This window comes from Ictalurus furcatus, chromosome 6 (assembly GCF_023375685.1).
Source record: "Ictalurus furcatus strain D&B chromosome 6, Billie_1.0, whole genome shotgun sequence".
Classification (NCBI taxonomy): Eukaryota; Metazoa; Chordata; class Actinopteri; order Siluriformes; family Ictaluridae; genus Ictalurus; species Ictalurus furcatus.
Window position 1 is genome coordinate 18,886,252 of NC_071260.1, and position 23,966 is coordinate 18,910,217.

At 38.2% G+C, this 23,966-nt stretch overlaps 1 protein-coding gene across 1 annotated transcript in view; it reads right to left on the minus strand.

The window, feature by feature from the left end:
• The window catches only part of tsc22d1 (TSC22 domain family, member 1), a 33,031-nt gene that overhangs the window by 4,258 nt on the left and 4,807 nt on the right, over positions 1-23,966 (minus strand). The gene's annotated exons all lie outside the window — the stretch shown is intronic.

Here is a 23,966-nt window from a genome sequence, read left to right on the forward strand (position 1 = left end):
AGGTATAAGATCCGAGCCAGTCCTGTCCACAAATAACTGTCTTTCATTAGGAACCCCATGTAAAGAGCCTGCCAGGTGAGAGCCAACAGGCACAGTCACTTATGAAAAATTAAATGCTTTAACCAGAACGACACACCAAAAATCAAATTATAGTTGTCTGATGAAAAGTAAGATACACTTCATTAAAATGTTCCTTTGGAAAGACCTGCTTGGTTGTTAGAGTATTTATACCATGTCACATGACCATCAAAAACTAGGTTCACCACACGAACCATAATTTAATTACATTATACACAATATGCATAGTACAGAAACAGTGTAAGCAGATTAGACTCTTTGTTCTGGATAAGATCTTATCGTAGCTGGTATTGTACTAAGACTTTGTATATGGTTTACTCTAATAATTATTGATAGTTCAAAGCTATCCATCATGAAACCTAGCATAGGAGCCTGATTAATGAATTTGTTTTCCCTCCAGTATCAACTGAATATTGACAAGTTGCAGGACAGGTGATGACTCAGATCAAAGATCACTTTACTAATACTAACCCATGACTCCTGTGCAAGTCTGAACCTTATACTGCTGCTAATCTTCACTATGCAAAATCATAGTGTGTAGAGATTTTACTTTTATACTTTAAAAAAAAAATTATATATATAGCTAGCAATCCACTTTCTAACAGTAAACTGAACTGGTGAGTCAAAGGAACATCATCAGCAAATATGACTGATAAAATGTATTATTTACAAGTATACATTCTGCGTACCAAGAATGCATATAGGGAAGGGAATAAATACCACTACTATAGGTCTCCGCTAGTTTGACCCCTAGATAGACCTGGAGACCTACTTCTAGGCTTCTACTTTAACCTGTGTGGAAGCTCCACATGGCAGAAAAGAAAACATTTTGCCATGGTCATATCATGGCCACATCAGATTACACTACACATTTAATATTTTAAAATACAACATATCTGCAATTATAGAATGTATAACACTGCCTCAGGATTACAGTGGTAGACTAGTAAATCTCTTGGTTTCTAGTAAATATACACCAGTTATCCCAAATAAACACTGCAGCATAACAAACAAAGGACAGAATCCAAGTAGCTCAATGAACAACAAGCTCACCCACAGTTCTTACCTGGAAGAGGCTGTAAGCAATTATAGTGCCCAAATATACGTCATCTCTCTGTGGCCTGACCTCAGTGCACAAATGCAGTCTCCCTTAAGCTAATGTCATTTAAACAACTTACAACACACCACTGCTCATTCATCCCAACATGGTGACTTTAAGGCAACCTTACTGTTTTGGTCCAGCCACAACACGGCAAAAAAAGAATGACCCAAATGACATCTTCCATCTTGCCAGCACGGACTATAATCTTGAGGACTATGAAAGCGTAGAACATTACAATACATGCATGCTTCAGAATACAACCACATTAATTATAATACGGTCCTGTATTATTACTGCACATTATGGGGACAGAGATAAAAATAGCATTTCCATTCAGGAAGGATTTCTATAGCTACTTTTCAAAATGAAATACAAAAAGACATTGCAGCACACAGCTATAGACACATATGTACACAGAAAGGCTTTAAAACAATGCTACACAAGGCATTTGCTCTTTTCATTTGTGAGCTTTACCTCTTCAGATGCTTTTCCAACTCCCTGAACAATAGCTTTATGGCCATTCTGTCCCGGCCCTGCACCTGGAGATCCGTTTCTCTCATTGATCCGTCAATCAGCAAACCTTCAATAACACAATTCAATCCACTATACTCCACAAGGCTCAAATACATACACATGAGGACAATGAGCAGTATGTTACACTGTGTATCTGGCACAAAAATGCAAAAAAGCAGTCCAAGGGTTGTACGTGCCTCTTCGATTGTCTCCACTGCGCTGCCTTTGTATGTCTAACAAGCAGAGTTGTGAGCGATTGACAGAAAACAAGAACAGGACAAGCCGTGATGTCATGTCACGTGACTCACTGTTACATAAACCATCAGCAGAGATTAAGACCTTCCCAATGATCGGTGTTTTTACAAACTGATGCTCTGGAGGCTGCTGCCCACACCATATCAGCAGCTACCCAAATCTCACGAAGCCCAACCCACTCTCTCCTCCTCCTCTTTTCCCGCCAACGCAACACACATTTCTCTTCTCCAACTGCAGCTGTGTGGAGAGAGGGCCCCCTGCACTTCGGCTCGGACTTATCTTGTCACTTCTCATAAGCGTTGTAGGCCAGCAATGGCTTAAAGTGACCACGACTGATAAAGCATGTGCATGTCTCACAGGCTTACGCTGCTCGCACTGAAATAATAGAGACCACAATAGGAGGGACTGTACTGTACCTGTCCAAAGAACACTGAGTGGGTGCTTTGGATGGTGGTGTGATGCAGCTGTGTTTAGTTGAGGCTCTATTCATTCAAATACATCAGCATAAACACAGACACTGCTGCATGGCTCATACACCAAAATACTGCAAGTTTCTAGGGTTAATCAGGTGAATGTGTGTTCTGTACATTATTCTTGGTGGAATTATTCATTAATACGAACATGGATTCTAACATTTTTAAGCTTTACTACATTACTGTGATCCTGTACTTAAATAAATACACATTACAAATAAATAAATAAATAAATTAACCAGGAAAGCTTTTGGTAGGCATCACAAACAGCTTCAACTTATGACATCTGCTTTCTCAGCTATAAAAACACTTTCTTCTAAAAACACAGCTATAAAAAAAAGAGGCACTTTCTAGCAAAAAGCAATCTTCCCAACATGGGTAGTAAATTTTATATGCTGCCTGTTAGGTTGTGTTATGGAACACAATGTGTGTATGTATGCAAACAAAGAGAAAAGTATTTATTAATATAATTATTGCTTTAATCAAAACGGCAATGAAGCTTTTAGCTGCAAAACAGCCTGTATATGAACACTGGTAAACATGCTCATCTAACATGGACACAATGTGAACAAAATTGCTGGGACATTTGCGCACAGACAAAGATACATGCACTACTGCCTTGAAATTTGGCTAAAACAAAAATACCCTAGAACCTAGCTGACCTTACACCACACAAACATAATCTCAGAAGCCCAAAAGTGCTGTCTATCCAGGCAGATGGTTCCTGAATTCCAGGCTGCAGATCTGACAGGCTATTTGAAAGTGTTTTGTAAAACAATATCATGAATGCTGAATATCGACTAAATGGTATATCGAATAAATTATCATCATCAGCACATGCTTAGTTGTTACACAGACAAATAAACGCCACATTGACACCCAGCATGAGTGTGTACGTCATTTTGCCATTTGGGCTGACAGCAGCAGGTTGCACAACAGAGCTCCATCCTGTATTCTCCAGCTCCCACTCTCACAGTGCAGCACACACAGAAAAAACTGGACAGCCTCAGCAAGTTTCACCCAATAAGCAAGAAAATGAGCAAAGAGAACTGCTTCAATGTGCATGTGAATTAAACACAAATGATTAAAAGACTAATGCCGGAGCTCTATGGGTTTCTAAAAATACTAGTAAATAACAAGTGCTACATTTTTATTCCAGGTAATTCATTTCAAATTCAGCTGACAATAACCGTTCACACATCTTTCATCCCTGATATCCCCTCTTAATCAGCAATTCATGTTTATATATATATATATATATATATATATATATATATATATATATATATATATATATATATATATATATATATATATATATATATATATAAATAAATCCTTCTAAAGCTTGCTGTGCTCTAGTTTTTGAGGAAGTGTGAAAAGCATCTCGCATGTTAGCCATTACATAACTGTGCTCATCTGTATACAGATGCAGCAAGTATAAGTAATGTGAAGTGAAATCTGGTGGGTACAGGATTCACTTGAAGCCAAAACCAGTCAGTAAAGAAGATCTGGGAGAAAGCACTGAAGTGAACTCAAAGAAAAAAGATGAAGGTGGTGTCTGCCAATACAACATGTGAACATTTCTTGCTACCAAATCCATCCAGACTCACACATTCCATCCCTATGTCCGAAACCAGCGCAGTCTATATAAAGCTGACAGTTAAGGCCGTTTGTGATGTACAAAGTGGGCATACAGTATTAATGAATCTGGAACTGTATAAATTCTGTATAAATGTACTGTTCTTAAGCCAACACTCAAACAAAGGGAAGTACAGTGAAGGCTTGCCAATGAACCAGAACAGCATGAAGCGTGGTGAAGACAAGCTCCAGTTAACTGATGAAGTGACAATAGAAGGGATTTCACTAACTTGGCTATCCCATGAAGAGGGTTGTACTGTACATGATGTTCTTAATTCAGATGGCTAGTCAAGCACAAGCATTACTTCCACTTGAACCCTTCAAGTGATCATGTCAACCATATGTTGGCAAAACTGTGAACAGTCTGAACCAAAAAATGTGAATGTACAGCATTTAACACAGCATAATATTATTCCACCACCTTTTCAAAGCGGTCAAAATGAGACCCCACTTTACAGCCTATTAAATAATTTAATAGACCACACCCAACAACAAAGAAAATAAAATTCCACAGAAACATTTTATTAAACCTTATATTGATGTAATAAGCTCAGACTTTATAGCATTGGATTAACACAGTGAGCTCATAATCCAGACTTTACAGGCAAGTCTCACAATAAAATACATTTAAGGCTTAAGCTATGGAGGAAGTATTGGGAAACATTGCTCTGCAAATCTTAACGGCATCCTTCGTTTCATACCTTGTTCTTTTTAAATTGTGCTTTCCCTGCGATGCGCATTTATTGTGTTGGATGAAAGCAGAAGCTGACCAAAAGCTTCCAACTGGAAAAATCACTTGATCAAACACCAGGCTTGTGTGGAGGAGATATTTACAGTTTCCTAAACCCAAAAGGCATATAGCTCATTTGTTTTAGACTGAAGGTGACCACTGGGAACACAGGGATACCAGTAGTGACAGAATTGGGTGTCACCCCTGGCTCTCTTTCATCCAGAAGATAACATCAATAATGGAACAAACCCTTCACCCACCTTACCCACCCCAAATGTACAGTTTGGGAGTAAATCCTGTGGGAAAAAATACTGAATTACACTGATTTAATTATCAGTCAAACTATTTTACACCAAAACCATTCCAAATCTAGCAGCTGGCCCAGTTTAACATAATCTGCATGCTTTTTTAACATTGCTCCCCATCTCTTTCTGGTACCTTATTAGTACTATAGAGCGAGCTGCCTATTTTCCTACATTCTCTGAGCTCATTTCCCTGCCCTTTCTCTCTTTCTCTCCATCTGTCAGGTCAGATCATGACGACTGTTCCTCTCCCTATTGGTTTGCCCTAATTCCAAGAGGAACATTCACAGACAACAACCGGCAGGATCCAGTTTGCTTGGGAGCAACAATCCCTCTGTTGAAAGCGTCTGTGCATTGCAAGGGCATCTTAGTCTTGTGCTAGCCTGTACATGAAAGCACACCTGCAGCGTCTCAATCCCACCTGCCAGCAAAAATGCACAGTCAAACTGCAATCACTTTAAAAAAAAATAAAATAAATAAAAATAAATATATATATATATATATATATATATATATATATATATATATATATATATATATATATATATATATATATATATATATATATACACATACACACATACACACATACACACACACACACACATGAGAATAAGTAAGACACCAGGACAACGTTACATCATACAAGGCACCAGTACATCTAATTACAATCCCAATTCCGAAAAAGTTAAGACAGTATGGAAAATGTAAAAAAATAAAATCATTTCAAAAGTCACTTCATCCTGTACTATATTGAAAACACATTATTTGATGTTTTACTTTTTGAACTAATTTATTTTTGAAAATATACACTCATTTCAAATCTGATAACTGCAACACAAAAGTTGGGACAATCGACTGTTTATCACTGTGTAACATCAACTTTTCTTTTAATAACACTTAAGACACCAGTTGGTTAAGTTTAGCAAGTAGAATTTTCCCCCATTAATCCATTAGGCATTTCTTCAGTTGCGAAACTGTATGGGGCCTTCGTTGCCTTATTTTGAGCTTCATAAATCTCAATCAGAGACAGGTCAGGACTGCAGGCAGGCCATGCTAGCACCCGCACTCTCTGCTTATGCAACCATGCGCTTGTAATTCGGGCAGAATGTGGTTTGGCGTTGTTCTGCTCTGGATAGCAGCATATGTTGCTCCAAAATGCGTAAATATCTTTCTGCATTAATGGTGCCCTCACAGATGTGCAAGTTACCCATGCCATGGGCACTGACACACCCCCACACCATGACAGATGCTGGCTTTTGGACCTGACGCTGATAACAGCTTGGATGGTCCTTTTTCTCTTTGGCCCGGAGAACACGATGGCTGTTTTGTCCAAAAACTATCAAATGTTGACTCGTTGGAACACAAAACACGATTCCACTGTGCTACTGTCCATCTCGGATGAGACCGAGCCCAGAGAAGTTGGCGGCGCTTCTGTACAGTTTTGATGTATGGCTTCTGCTTTGCATAGTAAAGCCTTAACTTGCATCTGTGGATGCAGCGGCGAATGGTGTTGACTGACAAAAGGTTTACCAAAGTATTCCCGAGCCCATGTCAGGATATCCATTACAGATTCATTACAGTTTTTAAAGACGGTGACATCTGAGGGATCGGAGATCACGCACATTCAGAAGTGGTTTTTGGCCTTGCCCATTACGCGCCGAGATTTGACCAGATTCCTTGAATCTTTTAATTATATTGTGCACTGTAGAAGGTGAAATGCCCAAAATCCCACCAATTTGTCTTTGGGGAATGTTGTTCTCAAAGTTTTGGATTATTTGCTGATGCATCTGTTGGCAGATTGGTGAGCCTTGACCCATCCTTGCTCTTTCACCTAGGCCTTTTTTGGAGGCTCCTTATATACCATGATTAGACAATTGCCTCACCTGTATCACATAACCTTCTTATTTCAACTCATTGCATCGCTATTAGTCCTAAATTGCCCCTGTCCCAACTTTTATGGAACCTATTACATGCATCAACTTCAAAATAAACGTTTACCTTCAAAAAAAAACTATGATTAGATAATATGTCAAATACCTTGTCTTCATACATTTTTTGTTTAAATACAAGTCAAAATACATTTACAAATTACTCTTCTTTGTTTTTATTAGCATTTTCCATACTGTCCCAACATTTTCAGAATTGGGGTCTTACAATGAAAGGTACTGTGTGTTTAAATAGAAAATCTGAAAGGTTCATAGTGATTCACTGTGCTATGGACATGCAATTACCTGGATAAATCTACTGTAAGGGCAGTAGAGCAATAAAAACAAAGTTGACATTTGTTTCCACATATAATCTTGTACAACCTCGAGTACTCTTTCAAGCGTTGTAAGAAAAGGACAATATTCACACTACAGAATCAAAACTAGACCTAAGGATTGATAAATCCCATTGCAACAATTCAATAAAACATCTGAATCAAGGGCAGATGAATGGAGCACAGAATTCAAGTTCACTTAGGAGGATCATCCTCAAAGTGAATCTCTTGGTCCAAAAGCTGTTTGCTCCCCATCTATGATGGAGAGCTCCTGAAAAATCCCAAAAGCTTATGGCTCTGCTTAACTCATCCTGAACAGCTAGGTAATAAATATAAAGAAACCTTAGGGACAGTTTGTACAAGTGAGATTAAATAAAAACTATTACTCTTTGGTCGGGGTTTATACTAAACTCTCCATGCGCAGGACCATAAAGCATGGTCGACACACTCTCCTCATTAGCCCCTCTGCTTTTTGTCCTTTAGTTAGGGCAGGAACAGGCTGTGAGCCCTGAGCGAGCGGGCACACTGCCACTATCCGCACGCCTGGCAAGTGAACAGAGGTGTGCTGATGGAGAGAGCAGTGGGTATGCATAACTGAGGAATGCCTGAGTAAGAGAGGCAAAAATCTAAATGTCAGAACATTTATATGACCTCATTAATAAGAACCATTGTTAAGATACAAGCCATTTCCATATAATTAAGAAGTGGACATAAAAGGGAACAGTGTTATCAGTGTGTCCACTTAGTCCACCATCTGCAAAGGTGAAAACTGTAAATTACTTTCATTGGATACCCTCATGTGTAAGAACAGCTCTCTCAGCTTTCAAAATCAGGCGTTGAGTCTAGACATCCCCATAAACAATGTGTTTGTCAAGTACTGGTGCTTTGATGGCTGATTTTTCTAGGTTATTGCAGATGTGAAATATCAAGATTTTCTTTTGTTTAATGTAGATATTCAAGTCAATACGGCCTGGAGACTTATTCCCCATTACTAATTAATGTCCCTTTGATCAATCCTCTGGGATTATATTTAGCTAACAGGTAACCAAAGGAGTGACTTTAGTTAGGATTAAGGAACACCATTCCATTAAATCAGACCCACTAGACTTGTGCAAATCACTCTCCGCTTCATTTAAGATCCAATGACAAAGTGCCCAGTATCTCTGATTATTGTAGGATTCCATCCGACGTAAAGCTTATGCTTGCATCCTTACTGCGATCAGGACAACCTAAGCACCTAGTGCTTATTTTAGATATCCCAAAGCATCAGGAAACACAATTAAGCTCAGGTAATGGCCTTAGCAAAACTTAACACAAGCAATTCACTACTTTCATGCAGCAAACAAATTAAGGAAAAAACTAAAACTACACAATCGAACTCGTATCCTTGTGACCAACACAAACTCAGTACATGTAAAGTCAATATATAAACAATTAAGACACAGAAACAAAGAGATGGAGAGGATGGACAATTAGTTTCTGACACCAACAGATTTTAAAAACTACAATAAAAATGCTTCTAAACTCTTCAGCTACATGGTCACTGGTTCAATCCTGAGCTCAAGCCATTATCTGTGTGTGTTTCCTCAGAGTTCTCTGGTTTCCTCCAACCTCTGAAAAACACATAAAGGTGGATTGGCTGCTCTAAATTGCCCCTAGGTGAGAATGTGTGCATGCATGGTGCCCTGCGAGGGACTGTTGGCCCATCTGGAGCGTGTTCCCACCTCAGCGTTTCCAAGATAAGCTCCAGATCTTATCTACTTAAGGGACTTACAAAACCATATAACAGTTTAAAATTATATTAACTAACAACATCTTTGTGATAAGGATCATAAAAGTGAAAACTGAGAAAAAGGTAAAGAAAGAATTTGAAAGGGAACACATGGAGGAAGTAATGTCTGATAAGGACTAACTTTTCCCCCCCTCTTAAACATCTACAACACCACAGTAAGCAGTCAAACTCAGAGTAGAAAAGCTCTTACGCTCCCATAGAGAAATGACCTTACAACTAACAGGGAGTACACACAGTATCAAAAAGAACATTCCCAGTGTTAAGGGCCAATGAACAGGTTAAATTAAAATGGACTGTTTATGACGTTCATAAGTGAAATGGTGAGAATGCCACTGTGGTGACTACCAGATTATTTTCTGCACATTCATGCCGCTGCTACTTCATCAGCACTTTCACGGTATCTACCACCTCACAGCTCTTGGCATTTCAGCACAGAATACAATGGCTGACGTCAGCAGGGTGAAAAAAATAAAATAAAGATATTGTAGGCAAGTGGATACATTATTACACAGACCTTCTCCAATGCTCAATTTATTTCAGTCACCAGGCAATTAAATGTTAAGTGTCCGGATGTTATTAGAGATAACGTACTCCATTCACCTACCACAAATGTCCCTAACTGACTGCCTGGTTACCACCTTCTAGCTACTTTATGTGAAAAGAACAGCTGGTTGAAATATGGATGTAATTCTTGTAAGTCATGTAAACATTTTTTTCTGCTGAACCAAAAGGTGTTTTAGGGAGTAGACAGAAACAGAGCCACGGATAATCCTGAGACAGCTGGCACAAAGAAGCACCCACACGCCCTATTCACTAGAGCTGTCATTTGCAGAATAACATTTAATGCCCACACAAACAAATATAAAGAGTAACTTGCATAAACAAGAGCTGCAGGGAAGTAAGAATCTCTGATGGTGCAAGTCTGCATCCTAGTGTACATATGAGGTATTGCAAGGCCTGGAAATTTCCGCCCATCCTAACGCATTTTCAGGAAGCTTAAGCACGTTTCAACTGTGCAAACAGTTAAAAAGGAGTATATACACTGAGCGTATATAGAAGTGACTTGCACAATATCCTTAAATAATCAAAATATGAGTAAATAAGATTAGCGTGAACCTTTAATGGATAGAAATACAATAAACTGAAATTATTACAGAGCCTTCTGAAGACTAATTACATTCGTTTAAATAAACCCTTGTAAATAATGCAAAGAATGGTGTCAGAAACCTTTTAAAACCTTTCCCTGCTGAATTAAAACACTTATAATGGTAGTCTAAGAGCAATTAAGGAAACAGGTTACATTTTTTTTTAAAAAGTCTAATATACGCAACCATGTAATAAATACAGTTTTAGATTATTTACATTTATTCATTTAGCAGACACTTTTATCCAAAGCAACTTACAAGTGAGGAAACACAAGCAAAGTGATATCAAGCGGAGAACAATACAAGTAGTGCTACCATACAAGATCTTTAATTGAGTTCTAGAAAAGCAAAGTGCGCAGAGTAGAGGTGCAAGAGCTAGTGTAGGTGTTTTGTTTTTTTTTAGGATAATGTGGGGTTGGCATTTGAGGGGTTAGTTAGGTGTTCACGGAAAAGGTGGGTCTTTTGCTGTTTTTTGAAGATAGTGACAGATTCTGCTGTCCAAATTGAGGTTGGAAGTTCATTCCACCACTGAGGGACAGAATACGAAGGTTCTGGAAAGGGACCTTCAGCCATGCTGAGTAGGCACTACTAACTATTAACGGTCATTAACCGATTGCAGATTGCGTGAGGGAATGTAAGTCTTCAGGAGAGTGTTGAGGTAAGGAGGTGCTATTCCAGACAAGGTCTTGTATGTGAGCATCAAGGCCTTGAATTTGACACGGGCGGCTAAAGGAAGCCAGTGGAGGGAGATGAAGAGGGGGTGACATGGGTCCTTTTGGGCCGGTTGAAGAATTTAAGGATGAGAAAATGAATGGTTTACCAAACTGCTGTGTAGGTTTATCCATCTTTGCTAGATAACACTGCAGCAGTACAGCAAAAACAATTCAAGGTACTCGCTTTCCCTAAGGTTTTATGGCATCTGTGCATGGTCAGATACTTTTCTGTTTACTATGAGCTACACTGACATCTACAGAAATGTGTTGAAAATATGTGGTTATCACATACAGTACAGATGAGCCAGACAGAGATGGAGTTAATAAACGCTGGAATGTTAATAGCTTAAAGCAACATTTAAGTTACAGTGTTCAGAATAAATAATGTTACAATAAACTTTTTAGAACATGTCCAGATGCATCATTATGAGACAAATGGCAGCTTACCTAAACACTTAAGGCTGTGGAGGAGTTTGCCACCATAGATAACTAGGGATAATGAGAGACTGCAATGACAGGGAGATTTTTATCCCCAACACTTCAATATAAATATAATTGAATCAATATAGTTTTATTACTACTCTGGATCACTGTGAACCACTGCCTCTAGGAAACATATATGGTAATCATCTTCCTTTCTATTTAAAATATTTATGCAAAACAAATGACTAAGGTTCTGTTCTTTCAACCAAATATTTAATTCATTGCTAAAAAATTTTAAATAGCACAATAACTATTACATTAAGGAAATGGCTGGATTCTCCTTGCATAATAAAATATTTTATTATTGGAAGATGCATACAAATGAATACAAGGCAGTTTTGAGTCAGTATATACCGTCTAAACTCCCACACATGCTAGTTGGTAGTTCCATGTATCCTGCCTTCATTTAACACATGTCTAAAATGAACAGCTAGAATCTTGTATCAAATTGAATGCATTAATTATGTACCATTCTAGACCGTTTGAGTACTAACACAAGCCAATATCCCTAGTACAAAAAGTTGAGAAAGCTTGTCCGTGTGTATTGCATTTAATCTGCCAGGTATACATTTGATAAATAGGTGAACTCGCTGGTATGTGAACAGTTCCTCTCATGTTGCCATTGTATCCACAAGGGTGTATGTAGTCCAATATCTGGTTTCTAATTGGGTCAAACGTTAAAAGTTTACACTCTGAAAATATTAGTGCTAACATCAAAGTTCAATGTTTAAAAGCTCCTTAACTCTCTGCATATACAACTTCAATGTATAACCATTTGCAAAAAATCCCAAAACAAGCATCACCTACCATTATGAATATTGTTTAGAACCTGCAACACCCCTTTAACTATTCAGTCCATTTAAGTGCGTTTATTTTGTCACGACTTCATTTTATCATATGCCATCAAAGGAAGAAAAAACACTGCCTTGATCAAACATGCCAAAATGTCATTTGTTTGTGTGATCATGCACTAGAGCAAATTATGGAATCATTCCTGATAAGAAAATAGTATGTTATTCTCACATCATAATGCCGATTTTCAAAACTTTACGTTTATAGCAAAGTCAAAGGAGACCTCCAACACTTTTTATAGTGGTTTTAGCTAGTTTTATAGCCATTTACCCTATAATTCTGCTTTTTCGTCCCTATACTGCACTGTTGGTTGCAAAAACACCCTAAACCCTGTTGTGTTACATGACTGATATTAATGAGATTGACACCCGTATCACCCCATCCTACTCTTTCTAAGCTTTAAAAGAATATATGATTTGTCCTGATTTGTGTTTTGCGCATCAAGTGAGGCTGCTGTGTAATGGTACTTTGAAATGTATCTTTGAAAAGAGCATGCCACTGAATATTGATCATCATCAACCACAGTTCATGCACCACTAGTGGGCACTGTATGGATTAAAACTCTGAGATTTAGGACAAAAGATACAATTCTTTACTTCAGCCACATTTTAATTATATAATTTAAACTGAAAGAAAATGAGGTTGCGTGTGAAAAAAAGAAAAAGCCTTAGGCTAAACTATAATGCCAACAATATCAATTCTTCATTTATAAAAAATAAAAATTTAATTCAGGCTACACAGAGTTTTACACCTCAACTTCTGCACTATTTCATAGAAAGACAAATGAGAGATGTTTCAGGTTATTTAATGCAATCTGAAACATCAGCTGGCAAAAAAAAGGCATACAGCAGGGGGAGCCATATACCCACTTTTCAAACACACGCATATGCCAGGCCAGGGGTAGGGAGATTTCCAAAGTTTTCTACTAATTTTATAGCATTAATATATTTTACTTATAAGATCCAACTAATAAGCATCCAACTGGCAAGTGAAATTATTTTCCTCCTGCCAGGAGTTACAGTAGCAAGGTATGTTAGTACAGCTTTAACAATTAAGAACCAGGATCCATCACAAGCATGAACTTTGCTTCCAGCACTTTGCTAAAGGGTGTTTCATCATTTCAGTAGAGAATAGGATGAGTCATATTTTGTCATATGAAAACTATGCAGTGTGCCCCAAGCTCCCATTGTGCAATTCTAGAGTCACGATGGTACACCTTTTCTATGAGATTTCAGTAGCACTACAGCAAAAGTAGACTTTGTCTCATTTGAGCCGAACAACAATTACCTCCACTTAAATTTTTCCTTAATATAATAGTCTTCCCACTAAAATGTTAGGAGTGTCAGTTTTTTTATATATATATATATATATATTTAAAAAAAAAAAAAAAAAAAAAAAAAAAAAAAAAAAAGAGTTGGGACCAGTTAATATGAGCTCATTTGATACTCGTAAATAACTAATGAGTGAGTTTTAACAATACTGCAAGTGAGAGTGGGCTACTGCGGACATTCACACATGAATGAAGTGAGGACAGAGTGAGAAAGACAACAGTAGTGCGTGCTTGTCTGCATGGCTCTCTATGTCTCTCATATTACCTGTACCCCTGGGTGGGTGAATAAATGGCCTGAGAGAGCAGAGAGGAAAGTTCTCAATCAATACTGCATGAATGTCACTGGATCCATGCTTGCTGCCCCAAGGGGGGGGGGTTAAAGCATGCTTGCTGATGCATCACAATAACTAACTACAAACACAGAAACTTGGAGATCAATTTAAAAAATTGTTTTAAAATCCAACACCACACTACTACAGAAAAACATACAATTAACACTCATAAACCCATATTCTGAATATTTGATCAAAGTTTTTGGATAGTTACATGCCAGAGCAAAATGGACATAAGCCTCATCAATGTAGTTTGTAAGCAAATACCAAGTTGTCTGCGAGACACCATCAAAACAGACGAGCACTTCCACACACATACACACACACTACAGATGACAGTGAACAAAGTTTTAACCCAGACATGTGAAGGTTTTTCCCAGGCTGCCACACACACACACACACACACACACATCAGGTTCTTGACTAAACATACCCTTAAATCACAAGCCTAAAATCAAACATGAAATAATATATTTTTTTAAAACCATGTAATTGACTTTCATATTTCAGTAACTCAGCAACTCACAAAACCTGTTTCACACCCACTTGCCGCACACTCAGAAGCCTTGGAATCAAAAAAAAGCATGCGCGCACACACACACACTATAATTACTATAAGTTTTCCCACAATGTCTGGAGATGTGCCAGCTGAGACTGCACAATAAATGGCAGAGGTCAGTGATAAAGCCAACATATAATCTACAGCCAATAAACTCTGTAATACTGGACAATTTTCAGCAAGAATTCAATATTAGAAGAAATGTGTGTGTTGATTCTCCTGATAAGATCCTAGCCTTCAAATAGGCCTGCCTCTGTGTGTGTGTGTGTGTGTAAAAACAGCCAAGAGGGACATGACTAGGATTTACTGAGCTAAACCCAGCTTGTTGAGGGAGCTTAAGGCGCAGCACACTCCAACAAGCTCAGGCAGGAGCCTCCGTTAAATTCAGGCTTCAGAGGCCCCTAACTGAGAATGAGGGGAGCTCCTGTCAGCAATTCATCAACTGACTGATCAAAAAGTGTCTTTAAAGTCTCACTGAAGAAGAAAAAGAAGGGGGGGGGGGGGGCACCACCAACTTATAGATTTCAATGAAATTAAATAAACCGGATGCACTCTACTCATTACTGTATGTGCCACTTCTACCTGTATTTCTGAATAACTACATGAGCCTTTCTCTCAAACAGTTAGTCAGAGAGCCCACAACAGAGCAATAAGGATTCCGGAACAATTTGGGAACATTAGCAATCATCCACTGACCCAAACAGAAACACAGACACTGCTAAAAGAGGCAGAAGCCTCCGGCACTGTTAGCAAGGACAAATAAAAATCATTACTTCAGAACACAGACAAACAGAGCAAGCTCTGAAATACAGCCGAATTTAAAAGTTCTATATTAAGCATGGCCATTCAGTGTAGCACATGAATACAACATAATCCCATTTGAGTTCCTAACAGGTTTTTGAACACATCGTCCATTTATATTGTTGCTGGGGTTGTTTATTTATTTAAAAAAAAAAAAACAAACATTATTTATTCATGTCATTACAGTTTGCCTTTTGTACTGTGTTTGTATTTAGTTTTGAAATTGTCTTTTTGTTAGCACCTAGGCCACTTTGTCTTGTTTTTCAGGTTACTGCACATTTACCAGATGCTTTGTTTCACTATACCTTCAACTGTTTGGAGGACTTTTACTTGCTCTGGTTAAGAGTGTCTGCTAAATGACTAAATGTAATGTTATGGTGATGGCAACATTACAGAACAGTATCAATCTGAAGCATGCAACATCGCAAAGAGTTTATAATTCAAAAAGGCGAATTAACTTTAAGCTGAAAGAATAAATACCTGCCACAAAAGCACATGACTAAGAAATGCTATCCTAAATGCGCTTGGAGAATCAGGGCAAGAAACACGTTGGCTGGGGATTGACTGTGCCACTGGGTTTTAGGCTGCTGGTCGCTATAGCAGCTTGGGGGTGGCTCAGACAAGCAGGCAGACTGGTATAAAGGATTGGACTGACTAGCATGTGGGGCAGGGATGGAGGACACTGACATGGCTGGCAGCCAGTTCTACTGAAACAATGACTCTGTGCTAATAGTTCACACAGTGGCATGCTGTAAGCTGAATGCAAGAACCAACTATGATTTAGTCTTGCACATAGAGAGATTATCAGGCAGTAGTTTATTGCAATAATTTTCCACATTATTCCAAATGTAGCCAGGACAGGGTTTGTGTATTAAGTTCTTCCTTCTCTGGTCTTTCACTTAAGCTAGGCCAATGTAGCTAACAAGTAAAGGAAGTCTATAGGCTACAGTGAGCATTGTGCAAGCTACACCCCTTGCCAGACAATATTAAAAAGATATGGTTTCTGATAAAATACTTAACCAAGTAAACTCAATTTTTTGTTTTGTTTTTTTGTTTCACATCGTGAAAGCATCAAACTAAGGCAGGTGGAACGGTAATAAAATGTACTTTAGTTTGAGGGTGGAATAACTCCAGCACTAAATTAAAGCCAAACATGCCTTAGCTAATCATCTACATTTGGGGTAAGCAAAAAATTATTTAAACTGAATTATTCTAAAAACTCAAATGCGAGTTTTCCCCTAATAGAATTATTTTCAAGCTTTGAATACATTTCCAGACTTTCAGCTGTTTGCAATGAACCAAACAAAAGCAATTGAAATAGTTCAATACAACGAATGCTTCAAGAGTTTTCGCCAAATTCAACTGAAAATGTAACTTATTTTGAGACTGGAGAAGTCATTATGATTTAACCTCCTGAATAGAATCCCTGATAACAGCACAAATATGCAAAAAAGGTGTTGTCTCAAGCACACCTGATGCAAGTAATCAAGGGCTTCATTAGTTGCACCAGGTGTGCTTGAGCTGGAACACAAAAAATACCTGAACTGGCTAGGAGCAGAAAAGGGAAGCTATTAACGGTTGCAACCAGATTTCTGAGAAGGCAGGTTGTGAAAAACCCTGGAGAGACTGCAAAAAAAAAAAAATATATATATATATATATATATATATATATATATATATATATATATATATATATATTTTATTATTATTATTATTTTTGTCACAACCCACTAGCTTTGGGATGGGAAGTTTTTTTTGTGTGTGCTGTGCCATATTTTTGAGTGCAGGTCCCGCCTCCCGCCCAGAGTTTCCAGCCTCCCAGGATGACATCACTGAGCGGCGGCCATATCTGAAGAGGAAGAACATATATTCTATATTCACAATTCTATATTCACAACTCTATATTCTGACTGCTGTTCTGGGTTTTGGACTGTGACGTTGGTTGTTCCTGTATCTGGTTGTGTATACTCTTCACCAGTGTATACACGTTCGCTTAGTTCACTGGCGGTAGGGGTGTGACTGCCATTTCTTTTGGGAGAGGGTCTTTTTATCTCTGTTTTTGGCTTAGGGAGTTAAGGAAGTATTTGTCTTTTCTTTGTTATTTGCTTTTTAGGTAAGCTAGCTACCTGACAATAGAATCCTTTTGTTTATTATTTTGGCTTTGGCCCACCCTGAAGTTATGCCTGGTTCGGTTCTTTGTAGAGTTGTATGTATGTAATTCTATGTTTTACAATATAACAACATTTTATTTTAACAACCTTGTTGTGTTGTTATTCCTGGCTCCCTCATTATTTTTTTTAAAGGTCAAATTCCATTGGATCCCAAGCTGGTTACTCTGTGCGGCCTAACCTAGACTGGGCCGTAACAAAAATAAATAAATAAATAAATATTTTTTTAGAACTGTAAGACAATCATGAAGGTTAAAACAAAGTGAAATATCTTTTTTGTTTTAACCTTCATGATTATGTCTTACAGATCAAAAATCCAGTATGCGCAACCTCAATTTATTACCATGATATATAATTTGTTTGTCTGTAAAAGGCATGTATTTTTTGAGTGTAAAAGCCCACAAAACCATTCATATGAAACACCTGTATGTAAAAGTAAATCTAGGTTAAGATTAAGAGTGGTGCATCCTCTAGAAATTTACATAAGTATAAGACAATGTTAAAGTTGTGAGGAAAGCCAAATAATTAAACTTCAAATTAAACTTGCTGGGGTGGGGGCATGGTTTTGTGCAGCACCAACCATTGTATTCTCACTGACCTCATTTCACACAGCCTGATGGACAAGGAGGGGAAATCTCATTGTGGGGCAACAGAGCATGAGCAACACATAGGTACATGCTCAAGGTTGTACACTTCAGCTAGAGATTTCCTGCTCTATCTAAAACCACAGTGAAACAACATTCCAATTCTGCTGACTCACATGCAGTCCAGCCCGAGGAAAGCCAAGAATAAAAGGTACCAACGCTTCAGCTGATAGCAACAGTTTTACAGCCTATTCATATAAATGCAGACACCTAGAGTCAATGCATGCCGTAAAAATGACCACTAAATGAATCAGTGGCTAACTTTTTTAACTTTGTTTTGGGAGTAGCCCTGTTCTTAACAGTCACTGGTCAAATATCTCAATTTCATATTTCTCTTATCAGTCACCTATTCCCATTGTTTTCAATGAGGACAATGTGTTGCCAACACATGGCAATGCGTGAAAGTTTGTCAGAACACATTGACATGTCTGAAATAAGTGCTGAATGAGACATTCTGGGGTGGCACTTCAGTGATTTATGTCAATGGTGAGCAAGATGGAAGGGAAACTAATCACATGTGTCAGGTCACATTCAGAGCTGTACAATTCATCTCTCAACATGTATAGAGAGCTCAAGGCAAGACTCAGCTTGGAAAACTGCCAATATGTGCACAGGAATGTATTTACCTTAAGGAAAGCAACACTACTATATCTATAATAAAATAGTAGCAACAGTCCTAATGAAGAAAGCACTATAGAATATGGGTTGTTTTTAAATTAAGCAAGTTTGATCATCTGTTCATTTGAAATAAACAGTTCAAAATCCAAATGTACAAAATTGTATACATTTTGTTTTCAATTAATCTTAACAGGCTGTTATTACACAGTGCCTTTCTGGTGCTTTGTTAAGGGTTTTTCTTTCTTTTTACACTCCAGGAATCTGAGAGCCAAGTGAATTGTAATTTCTCAATACTTTTATGCATGCATTACCAAGTTAAACAGCATGTTCTCATTCTAGTTCTCAGTAGAGAGCAATACAGTTTCTGCTTATGAGCATCCATGTCTCCTGGTCATGCAGGGAAAAAATGCCAACAATCTTCACCTACAAACATACAGCGCATATGAATGTGTTTTCTGAAGGATGCCAAAACAATCTGGTTAAAGCAGCTTTACTCAGTCTTTTCAAAGACAATTCCCTGTCCTGCATTTTTTGTAATAGTATTAATAATAATGTTTAATTTACATAGCACCTTTATAGAGCTCAAGGACGCTTTACAATAGTAATACAATAATACATGAAAAATCATGGACAAACACAAAATGAAAATAACACTAAGAAAACAAATGTTTTAAGTTGAGATTCGAACTCTGAGATGAATGTGATGCTGTTGAAGAGCCAGAGTAAGTGAATTCCAGATCTTGGGTGCTACAACACTGAAAGATCTGCCACTCATAGTAGAGAGACGAGATCTAGGGTCAGAGAGGGGTCCGAGCCCAGAGGACCTGAGCAAGCGGGTCGAGTTGGAGGGGATAAGCAGTTCACTAAGATAGGAAGGTGCCAAACCCTGAAGTGATTTAAATGTAAGCAGGATTATTTTATATTTTATGCAAAACGAAACTGGTAGCCAATGCAGTTCAGACAGGATTGGAGTAATGCGAGCTGAGTGCTTGGTATGTGTAAGAAGTCTAGTGGCAGAGTTTTGAATATATTGCAACCTAGCAATAGAATTATCAGGTACAGCAATGAGGAGTGCATTGCAATAGTCAAGGCATCAGGATATAAATGCATGAACCAGTGTTTAAGTGTCTTTGAGGCTAATGAGGGGACTGAGGCGAGCAATGCGATGAAGGTGAAAGAATCCACTTTTAGAAACGGAGTTTAGATGAGCTTCAAAGGTGAGGGAGGGATCAAAGATGATGCCTACATTTTTACAGTACTAGATGGTTAGTGAGATGAGTACTATAAATGTCACAAGTAAGGTCATAAAGGATATTTTTTGTAAGTGTTGGTGTTCCAATAATAATGATCTCAGTTTTGTCCATGTTCCGTTTTAAGAAGTTGGAGTTAAGCCATCCTTTTATTTCATTTACACATGCTGATAGTGGACTGGTCTGGAGAGTGGGAGCAGATCTACAAGCTGTATAGATTTGAATGTCATCTGCATAACTTAGTGGTAACAAACCGTGGTGGTGAATAAGTTGACCCAAACACGGTACACACACACACACACACACACATACATACATAAAAATTAATAGCTGAGGTCCAGGAACCATCCCTGAGAGACACCTAAATTCAGAGATAGTACTGCATAGAAATGTAAAACTGTCTATCCGTGAGATATGAAGTAAGCCAGGAAAGAGCATCACCCGTGACACCAATATCTGAGAGGCGGGAGAGAAGTACACTACCGGTCAAAAGTTTAGAAACGCATGTTCTTTATTTTTGTTATATTTTCCCCCCACATTTTAGAATAGTCATCAAAACTCTGGAATAACACAAATGGAAATATGGGAATTGTGTTGTGATAAAAAAAATTCAAAATAATTTAACATTTTAGCATCTTCAAAGTAGACAACGTTTTTGGCTTGAATTTCCAAAAATGGATTCTTGGCATTTTCTCAACCGATTTCTTGAGGAATCTCCCGGAGATGCTTTTTAAACAGTATTAAAAGGAGTTCCCACCTATGCTGGAAACTTATTGCCTGCTTTTTTGCTCCAAGTCATCCATTTAAAAAAATATTTTTTGTGAATAAAATGTTAATTTTCTAATGAAAGAAATGAATATGTTGGCAGCAAATGCGCGCAAGTGTTTTAGTCGGTCCACAAGTGCTGAAGAAGAACAACTACAAGCACATGGGAAAAAACTACAGAAGTTTAGCTCCACCGCGACTCGTTGAGAGGAAATGTAGTATGGAATATGTAAATACTTTGCATTCGAGGCGGATGACAACAAACATAATTGATGCTGTGAAGCCGGTGTGCAACCAATGCTATCGTTCATTTCAAAACAAAGCGAGGAAACACCTGGAATTTGGCGAAGCACCTGAAAGACGGTCCTATATCATGTTTGTTTGAGGCAGCTGGCATTGAAGCTGTGAAACCAGCTAACGTTATGCTCCATGTAATGTTAGCAATAGCCAGTTATTTATTAGCGACGCTAACACAATACAATGTTATAAACTACCTCTGAATGGGCCACCATGCATCGCCATTCAGCCCATGTCCTGTCAGCTAAATGTAGCCTAATGACACTAGTAATTATTCAAATGTTAATGCTTTTAATGTCTTTTTGGCCTGCCACCATATCAGTGAATTTAAACTAATGCTTGCATTCAGAGTATAAGGGGTGTGTGTGTGTCTGTGTGCGTCTGTCTCTGTGTGTGTGTGTGTGTGTGTGTGTCCATGCGCGCGTGTCCATGCGCGCGTTTAGGACTGCTGCACCTCCACTGATTGTCAGACAGTGTTTGATAACTAAAATCTCTCTCTCTCTGCCGGAGGAGGATGTCCACCAGGAGAGTTTTTAAATGTAATTTTTATACCACACCGTGGTATCGAATTTGGTATCGTGTACTTTTGGTGGTATCGGTACCGACTACTTGATTTTTGGTATCGTGACATCCCTATGACAGACAGTGTCAAAGGTGGAAATAAGATCAAGTAATGGAAGAATTGAAAGAGAACCGGAGAAAGTAATAGGTCATTGACAACCCTTACAAGGGCAGTTTCAGTACTATGCAGAGGACGAAATCCAGATTGAAAGGGGTTAAAAGAGGTTATTTTGAGAAAGGAAAGACTGGAGCTGGGAGGCAACAGTACTTTCCAGTATTTTGGAAATGAACGGTAAGTTAGAGAAAATTAGAAAGAACAGTAGGGCAAAAGTTAGGTTTTTTAAGAACTAGAGTCACTGCTGAAGTTTTAAGTGGTAGAGGGAGAGAAGCAGAAGCTAAAGATCCGTTTATGAAGTGAGAAATGGGTGCAGAAAGAAAAGAATGACAACATTTGAGGAGAAATGTACGAGCAGCATCAAAGGTGGCAAGATGAAGAACAGGATTTCAGTATTAAGTCACTGACAGAAGAGGTGTTTGTAGGAGTAAAACTAAAAGGAGAAGACATTACCTACACAGCACTGGCAGACAGCATACAACTTTTCCTAGTAATAATTCAGGAAAGAGCAACAGAGCTCTTCAGATGCATGAACATCATGAGCTGGAGGTTGTATATCCATGCCAGCATTTTCTGGCCTGATAACACTGTAGTGCATCCCCAGTGCAGGCACAGGGCTTCACAGTAAAATTAGAAATGCTATTGTGCTACACAGCAGCTCTCCGATCATGCAAATGGCCTAGGTGTGCTAAACATTTCCACAATTGTGCTTGTACAAAAAGAAAGTAATGTGGTAACAAACTAAGGAACAATTAACTGTGAAATAGAGTATGTCTGAGTATGTTGGAAGGCACCCATGCGACCATTTGCACATGATACCCCTGCATGTTTTCAGATACAGAAGTGTAAATCAGCCCCAAAAAGCTATTTCTAGCTTAGGTAACTAGCAGACACTATGGATACCGTCCCCCTTTTCCCGATTCTAAGCAGTCTGGTCCAACAATTGAACAAGTAAATGAGAATGGCAGATCACAGACACACCATCTCAAAGTAGTATTAATTTCAAAAGAAAACAAGTAATTATTTATTCAAAATCACCTAGCCTTAGTTGGTTGTTATAATAGCTAATGAATAAAATGTTTGCTCAAAATCAGGACCAAACAAGGCAGAGATAAAACAACCTATCCTTGCAAGTAGTCAAATGTGCAAGTCTTGCAAACCTTTTCCTCTTTACGATCTTTCAACCACAATGAGTTTTCATTTCTGTTTTTTTTTTTTTATTATTATTATTATTTTTTTTTTAGGATATTCTGATCCTAATGACAAACATGCAAGAAACTCAGAGGCTGCTTCGACAAAGAGCCTTCATACAAGAAATGCACTTCAAATGAATATTATAGATTTGCAATATATATGACAGCAGGTCTTTCTAGTATAAATACCAGGACTAAACTTCCAGTTAACTCAACTGGGTAGAACTGAGAGCAACACACAGCACTGTCACTTTAAGAGTACAGCCCGTTGAATGTGAGACCCAGCTGTATCGCAGCATAAGTCATACACCTTATCTGTTCTGGCCTGAACTGGCAGAATGAAAGCATTTCCTCTTCCCTGCCATTCCACAGGGACAATTAATTGGAGAGATAATCTAATTGATCTCCACACAATGAGCGTTTCATTGAGACTCTCGTTCACAATTTGAACAACTGCCAAGGGCAAGTTATGTTTAAAAAATAAAAAGCAAACATGAGAATCATCTTCCTAATAGGTCTGCCAATCGACATCATGACCTAAGAAAATTACAAAACATTATTAGTGCAGATTGGGATCAAGAGTATTGTTGGGGATACAAAAAAAACAAAAGAGGTGCAGAAAGCTCTCGCCTAAACAGCAAGGTGGTGAAAATGTCACAATACGCATGTGGAAATGGATAAGATGAGTCAGTCACCATACAGGTTTTAATTATGTCAAATTTCATTCTTCACATAATGTTCACCTTTAATTGTAGAATAGTTGAAGGCATAATAAGGACATGTTGGGACAATACACAGAAAACATGGCATCTGTGGCCACATGAAATTATCCTATGGGCCTGAGGTAACACACATTTTTCTCTGTTTGCTTATTAATCTTGTTGTTTCATCCCCATGTCACTTCCACAGCACCTTACTCAGCAACAAGATGCTTCGGGCAGGCAGTTATTCAATTCCTTATTAGTCAGACAGTCACACCTAACATTAAGTA